Source organism: Dipodomys ordii, unplaced genomic scaffold, assembly GCF_000151885.1.
Source record: "Dipodomys ordii isolate 6190 unplaced genomic scaffold, Dord_2.0 Scaffold33, whole genome shotgun sequence".
NCBI lineage: Eukaryota > Metazoa > Chordata > Mammalia > Rodentia > Heteromyidae > Dipodomys > Dipodomys ordii.
In genome coordinates, this window is record NW_012267249.1 from 3,152,989 (window position 1) to 3,162,203 (window position 9,215).

The 9,215-nt window shown below is 35.1% G+C and overlaps 1 protein-coding gene across 1 annotated transcript in view; it reads right to left on the bottom strand.

Moving 5' to 3' along the window:
* The window catches only part of Scmh1 (sex comb on midleg homolog 1 (Drosophila)), an 85,190-nt gene that overhangs the window by 57,039 nt on the left and 18,936 nt on the right, over nucleotides 1-9,215 (bottom strand). The window lies entirely within an intron of this gene.

Below are 9,215 nucleotides of genomic sequence, written 5' to 3' on the forward strand. Positions count from 1 at the left end.
GAAACAATAGCAAGCAAGAAAAAAACCACTTGTGTCCTTATCTTGGGGTTCATTTCACTTAACATTATCTTATCTGACCTTTTCTACTTGTCTCAGATATATACTAGTTATTGCAAATAAGGGAAACCATGGGGCCTATGTTTCTTTGGGCCTGGCTTATTTCACTTAATATAATTTTTTCCAAGTCTTTCCCTTTCCTAACAAATGGGGTGGTGTCATTCTTTCTGATGGAGGCATAGAATTACATTGTGTTTATATACACTGCATTTTCTTGATCCATTCATCTACTGAGGGGCACCTGGGTTGGTTCCATATCTTAGCTATGGTAAATAATGCTGCAGTAAACATAGTTGTGCTGGTAGTTTTAATATGGTCTTGTTTGTGATCATTCTGGTAAATGCCCAAAAGTGGGATTGCTGGGTCATAGGGGACCTCCATGCAGAGTCTTTTGAGGCCTCCACACTACTTTCCAAAGTGGTTGAACAAGTTTACACTCCCACCAACAATGCAGTAGGGTTCCCTTCTGGCCACATCCCCTCCAGCATCTGTTGTTAAGAGTTCTTGATTATAGCCATTCTAACTGGGGTAAGGTGATATCTCAATGTTGTTTTGATTTGCATTTCTTTTATGGCTAGAGAGGTTGAGCATTTCTTCATGTGTTTATTGACCATTCTTATTTCCTCTCCAGAGAAGTTTCTCTTTAAGTCTTTAGCCCACTTATTTATTGGGCAGTTATTCCTTTGAGGATTTGTTGTTGGGGGATTTAATTTTTTGAGTTCCAGGTATATTTTAGATATGAGACCCTTGTCCGTTGTATGGCTAGTGAAGAACTTCTCCCAATCCATGGACTTTCTATTTATCTTGCTAGCTATGTCCTTTGCCATGCAGAAGTTCTGCAACTTCATGCAATCCCATTTGTCCAACCTTTCTTTGATTTGTTGTGTTTCTCCCCCCTCATATTTTCATTTTGAAACAGTTTCTTCCCAGGCTATCCTGGAACTTACCTATTTTTGCCAAGATAGTCTTAGACTCATGATCCTCCTACATTAGCCACCTTCATGCTAGGATTACAAATGAATATCACCATGCTTGGACCACCCATACACTAGATTAAGTGCTATGTTAATAATAATATTGTTTAAGGAATTGTTTAAGGGTATTGTTTAAGGAATAATGATAAAAAATACGTGTGTACATGGTCAGAACTGAAACAATTTTTCCAAAATATGCTTGCTATGTGGATGGTTGAATACATAAATGTAGAAGTCACAGACAGAGGGCCATTTTCTTTTCAGTTGCATAAACATGTAAGAATGGAATGTGTGGATCACATGATAGGTATAAATTTAACTTACATACCTTAAAAGTATGAATTTAATGTTTTTAAGGATATCTATGTTGTGCAAACACCATACCTAAATTATGATACTCCCTGATCACCAGCAAAAAACTGTTTATTGAGTGTCACTTTCCATTTACTTCTCAGTCTGGTCTTTAGAAACTACTAGGCTACCTTTTGTTTCTAAGTATATTTGCCTATTTTGGACATTTTATATAGATGTAATTATATAATATGTGGTCAATACGTGAATGATTTTTTTACCTAACATAATGTTTGGAAGGATTATCATAATATAGTATGTATCAATGCTTTATTTCATTTAATTACAGAATAATATTGCATTATGTAGATGCACTATGTTTATTAATTTATCATTTGATAGATATTGGATCTTTGGTTTTTTTGACTGTTATGAATAATGATGTGATAAACATCATGTGATGTATTTTTGTATGGACATATATCTTCTATTTTCTTGGGCATATACTTATGAGAGGGATTGCTGAGTTATGTGGTAATTCTGTTTAAAACTTTGAAGGTGGTGCCAGTGGCTCATACCTGTAATCCTAAATATTCAGTAGTTGAGATCTGAGGATTGAAGTTCAAAGCCAGCCCAGGCAGATAAATCTAAGACTCTTATCTCTACCTAACCAGTACAAAGCTGGAGTAGAGGTGTGACTTAACTAGCAGAGTGCCAGCCTTGAGTGAAAAAGCTTAGCATGAGTGAGAAGCCCTGAAATTAAGCCCTAGTACCAGCACAAAAGGAAAAAAAAATTGTCGGTCATAGGGCTTGAACTCAGGTCCTCAGCACTGTCTCCCCGAGCTTTTGTGCTCAAGGCTAATGCTCTACCATTTTGAGCCACAGTTCCACTTTTGGTTTTCTGATGGTTAATTGGAGATAGGAGTTGATAGACTTTTCTGCATGGGCAGGCTTTGAACTGTGATGCTCAGATCTCAGCCTCATGAGTAGCTAGGATGAGCACCTGGAGTAAAACAAGATTTTGAGTAATTTACGTTGAACTGTTTTCTAAGGTGGCAATAGGTGTCCATCATCTTGTCATAGTCTCACCATTGCTATTCTTTCCCTTTTAAAGTCATCTGGTGGATATGAAGTAGTATATTGTTGCACTATTGATTGACAATTCTCTAAAGATAATGGTGGTGAGTTTCTTTTATGTGATAATGTAATTTATAATACATATAAAGAAATATGCACCCCAACTATTTGTCCATTGTAAAATTGTGTTGCCTTTCATTGTTGGGTTGCAAGAATTCTTTTTTTTTAATTTAATTTTATTTTATTTGTGAACATAGAATTATTTATACTTATGGAATAAAAGTCTGTATTATATATGACTTACAAGCATTTTCTCCCATTATAAATGTCTTTGCATCATCTTGATGATGGAATTGAAAGTTTCTAATTTGGATGAAGTTCAACTTACCTATTTTATTGTTGCTTATTCTTTTGTCTTGTACGTAAGAAATTAACATGTAAGCTAAAGTTATAAAGCTTTTACCTCTATGCGTTCTTCTAAGACTTTTACAGTGTTAGTTTTTACATTGAAGTCTATGATCCATTTGGAGTTAATTTTTGTATATAGTATGAAGGTAGGGTACTTCACTCTTTACATGTGGATATACAACTATTCCTATAACTATTGAAAATCCAATAAAACTGTCTTGACACCCTTATTGAAAATCAACTGATCAAAAATTGATGGGTTCATTTCTGGATTCTCAATTCTAATTAATCTATGTCTATGATGCCTTCATTTCCTTTGTTATATACTGTATAACTTTCAATTGTTTTCCATAGAGGCTATACAAATTTACATTCCTTCTAACCATATATAAGTCCTCCTTTTTCTCCACATGCTTAACAGCATTTTGTGTGTGTGTGTGTGTGTGTGTGTGTGTCTGTGTGCACACGAGTGCTGATCTTGAGGTTTGAACTAAAGGCTTGAGCTCTGTCCCTGAGCTTTTGTGCTCAAGACTATTACTTGAGCCACAGCTCCACTTCCAGCTTTTTTTGATGATTAATTGGAGATAAAAGTCTCACAGACTTTCCTGCCTGGGCTTGCTTTGAATAGCAATCCTCAGGTCTCAGCCTCTTGAGTAGCTAGCTAGGACTAGCTAGTCCTAGCTAGCTAGCTAGGTGTGAGCCATCAGTGCTTGGCTAACATTTATTATATTTATATAGAATCTTACTGTAGTTTTGATGGATATTTTCTTAATGGCTAATAACATTGAACATTTTTCATGTATTTGTTGGCCATTTGTATTTTTTATTTGAGAAATATCTATTCAGATTGTTTGCTCATTTTTTAATTAACAGTTTTTTGTTTTTGTTTTTTTTAGTTTGAGACAAGGTCTTGCTTTGAAGTCCTGGATAGTCTGGGAACTTGCCATGTAGCCCCAGTTGGCCTCAAATTCATCATCTTTCTGCCTCAGCCTCACTAGTGCTGGGATTTTAGCCAGGCTCAGGATTAAGTTTTTGGAATTCTTTATATATTCCAGATATTATTTCTGTCAGATAAACTGTTGGCAAATATCTTCTCCTTTTTAGGAGGTTATCTCTTCATTCTGATGGTTATTTCCTTAGCTTTTTAGTTGATATAATTCAAGTTTTGCTTTTGCTTTCAGTGCTTTTGGAGAAAATTATTATCCAGACAATTATTGCTTGTACTCATATTTTGAAATGTTTCCCTTATGCTTTCCTCTGGTAGTTTTGGAGTGTCAGGTTTTATAGTAAGCTTCTTAGATCCATTTTCAGTAGAATTTTTGGTAAAAGATAAAGATTTATAAGGCAAATTGTGACCTTGATATCCAGTCTTCTAAGCACAATTTATAAAAGAGGCAGTTTTTTCTTTGGTGTATATTTTTGATACCTTTGTTGACAGTTGGCTGTATATAGATAGACAGCACATATATATATATACATATATATACATATATGTATATATATGTGTGCACATATATATGCATATATGTATATATATATGTGTGTTTGTATATATATATATATATATATATATATTTCTGTGCTATCTACTCTGTCCTATTGTCAGTGTCTGCTTTTATGCCAACCAACATACCAACATCATGCTGTTCTGGACTATGATTAGTTAGTATGTCTTTAAATCAGATATTGTAATGCCTTAGCTTTGTACTTTTTACTGAAGATTGTTTTGGCTATTATGGGTCTTCTGTGCTTCCATATGAACTTTAGGATTATTTTGTTAAGTTCAACAAAGAATGTCAATCTCATGTTTTTGTTTTGTTGTCAGTAGTGGGGCTTGAACTCTGGGCCTGGGCACTGTCCTTCAGCTCTTTAACTCAAGGCTAGTGCTCTACCACTTGAGCTACAACATCACTTCAGGCTTTTTCTGCTTATGCGGTGCTGAGGAATCAAACCCAGGGCCTCATGCATGCAAGGCAAGCTCTCTACCACTGAGCCACCTTCCCAGCCTGTCATTCTCATTTTGATGGGAACTGTCATGAATTTATAGACCACTTTGGGTACTATGGACATTTTCATTATATTGATATTTTTTTTGTCATGGTGCTTGAACTCTGGGCCTAGGCGCTGTCCCTGAGCAATTCAGCTCAAGGCTAGTACTCTAGCACTTTGAGCCACAGCTCTACTATATTGATTCTTTAACCCATGAACATGGGTTCCACTTTTGTGTCTTCTTTATTCTTTGATCAGTGTTTTATAATTCAAATTGTAGTATTTTCTTTGTTAAGTTTATTCCCAGGTATTTTTTCTTCTTTTCTGGCTATTATAAATGAGGCTGCTGTTGTGATTTCATTTTCAGCAAATTAACTATTGATCTATAGAAAAGGTACTGATTTTTGCATGAAAATTCTGTATACTGTTATTGTACTGCATTCATTTATCCAGTTCTAATAGTCTTTTGGTGGCTTCTTTAGTGTTTTCAAAGTGTATAATCATATAATCTGTTGTCATGGATAATTAGACTTCTTCATTTCCTCCTACTATGCCTTTTATTTCTATTTCTTTCCTAATTTCTCTGGTAATATTTCTAATAATATCCTGAGTAAGACTGATGAGTGGACACTCTTATTCCTGATATTGGGAAAATGCCTTGTTTTCTCCCCTTTATTAAGATTTGCATTTATACTTATCCTACATATTCTTTATTATGATGAGGTATGATCCTTCTATATCTAATATACTCAAGACTTTTATTATAAAAATACTAAATTTTATCAAATGCCTCTTTTACATCTACTAAAATAATCATATGATTTTTATACTACCTTCTATTATGTAATATATTATGTTTAGTAATTTGCATATGTTGGACCATTCTTGTATCCTGGGAATAAAACCAACAAACTTGATTATAGTATCCAGGCTTTTGGATGTATTCTTGCATTCAATTTGTAAGTATTCTATTGAGGACACTTATACTGTACCTGTGTTATCAGGAATATTAGTCTATTTTTTTATTGTTGTTATATCCTTGTGAGGTTTCATCCACAAGTGTTTGCCTGTTTTGGCTGTAAGGTGTTTACCTCATATAACTGGAAGTACCTCCTCTTAAGTCTTCTGAAAAAAAATCTATGTAGAATTTCTAATATTTCTTCTTTATATGTTTGAAATAATTCACTAGTGAAGTCTCTAAACTATATAATTTTCTTTGCAGAAAAGCTTTTAGGTATTATTTGTATAACTCAAATAGTGCTCTTCAGGTTTTCTATATTCTTGATTGAGCTTTGGTAATTTGTATTGTTCATGAAGTTATCCATTTCAACTTAGTTTCCCACATTTAAAAACATGTACTTGTTCAGAATACTTCCTTAATTCTTTCAGCATTTGTAGAATCTATACTGATTATTATCTCTCATTTCAGGTATCTTTTAAATGTCTTCTATTTGTCTCTTCTGTTCTTTATTCTAGATCACTGTGCTTGGAGGCTTATCAATTTCCTTAGTCTTTGCAAAGAATCAACTTTTCTTTGTGCCTATACTAGGGCTTGAAAACAGGACCTTGAACTCTCCTTTGTTGTTGTTTTTTTGGACAAGGGTAGAGCTCTACCACTTATAAGCCATGCCTCCAGTTTTGCCTTTATGCTGGTTAATTGGAAATAAATGTCTTTCGGGTTTGTCTGCCAGTGCAGGCTTCAAGTCAGATCTGGTTTCCTCATATCTTAGTCTTCTGAGTAGCATAGATTATAGGCATAAGTCACTGGCTCCCTGCAAGAACCAACTTTAGTTTCAATAGCCTTCTCTATTATTTTTCTTTTGTTCATAGATGTATGCTGTAGTCTTTACTGGTTCCTGCCCTCTGTTTACTTTAGTTAACTTGCTCCTTTTTATCCCCTAGGCTTTCTTTTTTTTCCCCCCTTAGGCTTTCTTAAGTGGGAGATGAAGTCATTAATTAAAACCTTTCTTCTTTTTTCATATGTGCTGAGGTGCTATGTCAACATAGTATTACTGTCTTTCATCCTTTTACTTTTAACTTATTTCTGTTCTTATATTCGAAGTGCAATTTTTTGCAGGAAGTATATACGCTGGACCTTACTTTTTATTCACTGTGTCAATCTCAGTCTTTAATGGAATGTTTAGAACATTAACATTTAATTTGATAACTGATATGGCTAAGTTTAAATATACTATTTTAGTATTTCTTTTCCAATATTTTAGTGGTTGCTCTAGGATTTACAGTGAGTACCTTTAATAAATCATAGTTTATCTTCAAAACTTCTCTGGTTACTTTTAAGGTTTTCTTTATCAATGATTTTGGATAACTCATGATATGCTTCAGAGTATTTTTCTTTTTGTTGCTTAATTTTTGGGATTCATTCAATTTCCTAGATCTGTGGAGTTAGTTTTTCTCAGTGTTTGAAAAAATTTAGTCATTATTTCTTCACATACTTGCTACCCTTTTCTTTTCTTTTTTTTTTTTTTGGTCGGTCGTGGGGCTTGAACTCTGGGCCTGGGCAGTGTCCCTCAGCTCTTCAGCTCAAAGGAGTGCTCTACCACTTGAGCCACTTCTGGTTTTCTGGTGGTTTATTGGAGATAGGAGTCTCACGGTCTCTCCTGCCCAGGCTGGCTTTGAACTGCGACCCTCAGATCTCAGCCTCCTGAGTAGCTAGGATTACAGGCGTGAGCCACCAGCGCCCAGCCTTTGCTTCCCTTTTCATCTCTTATAAATTCCAACTATATGTCGACTTGGCCACTTAAAGCTATCCCATGGTTCACTTGTACATTTTTCATTTTTTTTCTTTACATTTCATTTTGTATAGTTTCTATTGTTATACCTTCAAGTTCCAAGTTTACTAATCTTTCCTTTACATCTAGAATCATTTTTTACCTTTCATCTCTTTTTCTGCTAACCTTTGGACATATCAAGCCATTAAAATATTAGTTTCATATGCTTATCTGCTATTCTATGATATATGTAGGTCCTAAGTCAATTAATAATTCTATCATTATTTTCTTCTGCCTCCTTGCATTCATAGTAATCTTTAATTAGACATAAGCATTGTGAGTTTTGTCTGTTAGATTCTGGACTTCTATACATTCTACACTTCTATACATTTTCTTGGGTAATGTTCCCATATGAGTTACATAGGGACATTTTGATCTTTCAAGTCTTAGTTTTATGATTTGATAGACCTGTATTCAATCTAGTAGTCAATGAATTAAGTGATTTTCTAGGTGAGCTGGTGAGATCAAGAACTATTTTCAGTCTTGTCTCTCTTTTTTTGGGGGGGGGTCCAGTTGTGGGGCCTGAACTCTGGGCCTGGGCGCTGTCCCTCAGCTCTTCAGCTCAAGGCTAGTGCTCTACCACTTGAGCCACAGTGCCACTTCCAGCTTTTTTGTTTTTGCTTATGTGGTGTTGAGGAATCGAACCCAGGGCCTCAGGCATTCAAGGCAATCACTCTACCACTGAGCCACCTTCCCAGCCCACAGTCTTGTCTTTCTTCCAATCCTTTCAGATGGGTTTTTTTTTTGGTCTTAGGTGGTTTCCTCATATACATGTATTAAAAACTAGTACTTTCCTAAATACCTCAGGACTCTCTTATGATTTTTATGAGGGTTTTTTTTCCTGTGAAGTTTTCTCTTCTCTAGTATTTTTCCTGCACATTTAGCCACTTTGGTGACGCTGGACTCTCAGTTCCAGTTCCTCTAATTAGGGAGTCTGCTGGCTCAGCGTAGGTTCCACATCCCAAGACCATGATATGAAAATGTTTGTAAGGTAGTAAGCTGGGAAATGATACAAGGCTTAGTTAATTTGCTTCTCAGGTCTAAGGTACCACTATTTAGTGACTTGAAAACTATTGTTTACTGTATTTTCCTTTAAAAAATGTTCAGGTGAAAATATGAACCTTGTCTGTATTATTTCAAATGAGCACAAGTCCTGAGATTCTGTGTTTACTTAGGACATAGATAAAACTCCAAGAGAAATGTTGACAAAAGAAATAACAGAGTACTAAAAGAAAAGAGATTTAAATAATTTCCTGATTTCCTGATATTTCATACTGTTTAGCAATGTTTGTTTCTTTGCTTACTTGTCTGATCCTATACAGACACAATCAACATTACCTGTGCACTGGTTGAAGCTCTTAAATTGTATGTGGAAAGCTCTAAAGGATCTCTGAGCTTCTAAAATGCTCTCCAGTGAGACTAGGTGCCAATGTTTTTAAATAAAGGTAAGATTTTGGTAGAGGACTAAGTATAGAAAAATCAACACTGCCTGCTTCCTTTATATCTAAAGACTATAAATCTCTTATCTGTCTTAAGGGCTGGGAAGGTGGCTCAGTGGTAGAGCGCTTGCCTTGCATGCCTGAGGCCCTGAGTTCGATTCCTCAGCACCACATAAGCAAAAAGAAAAAAG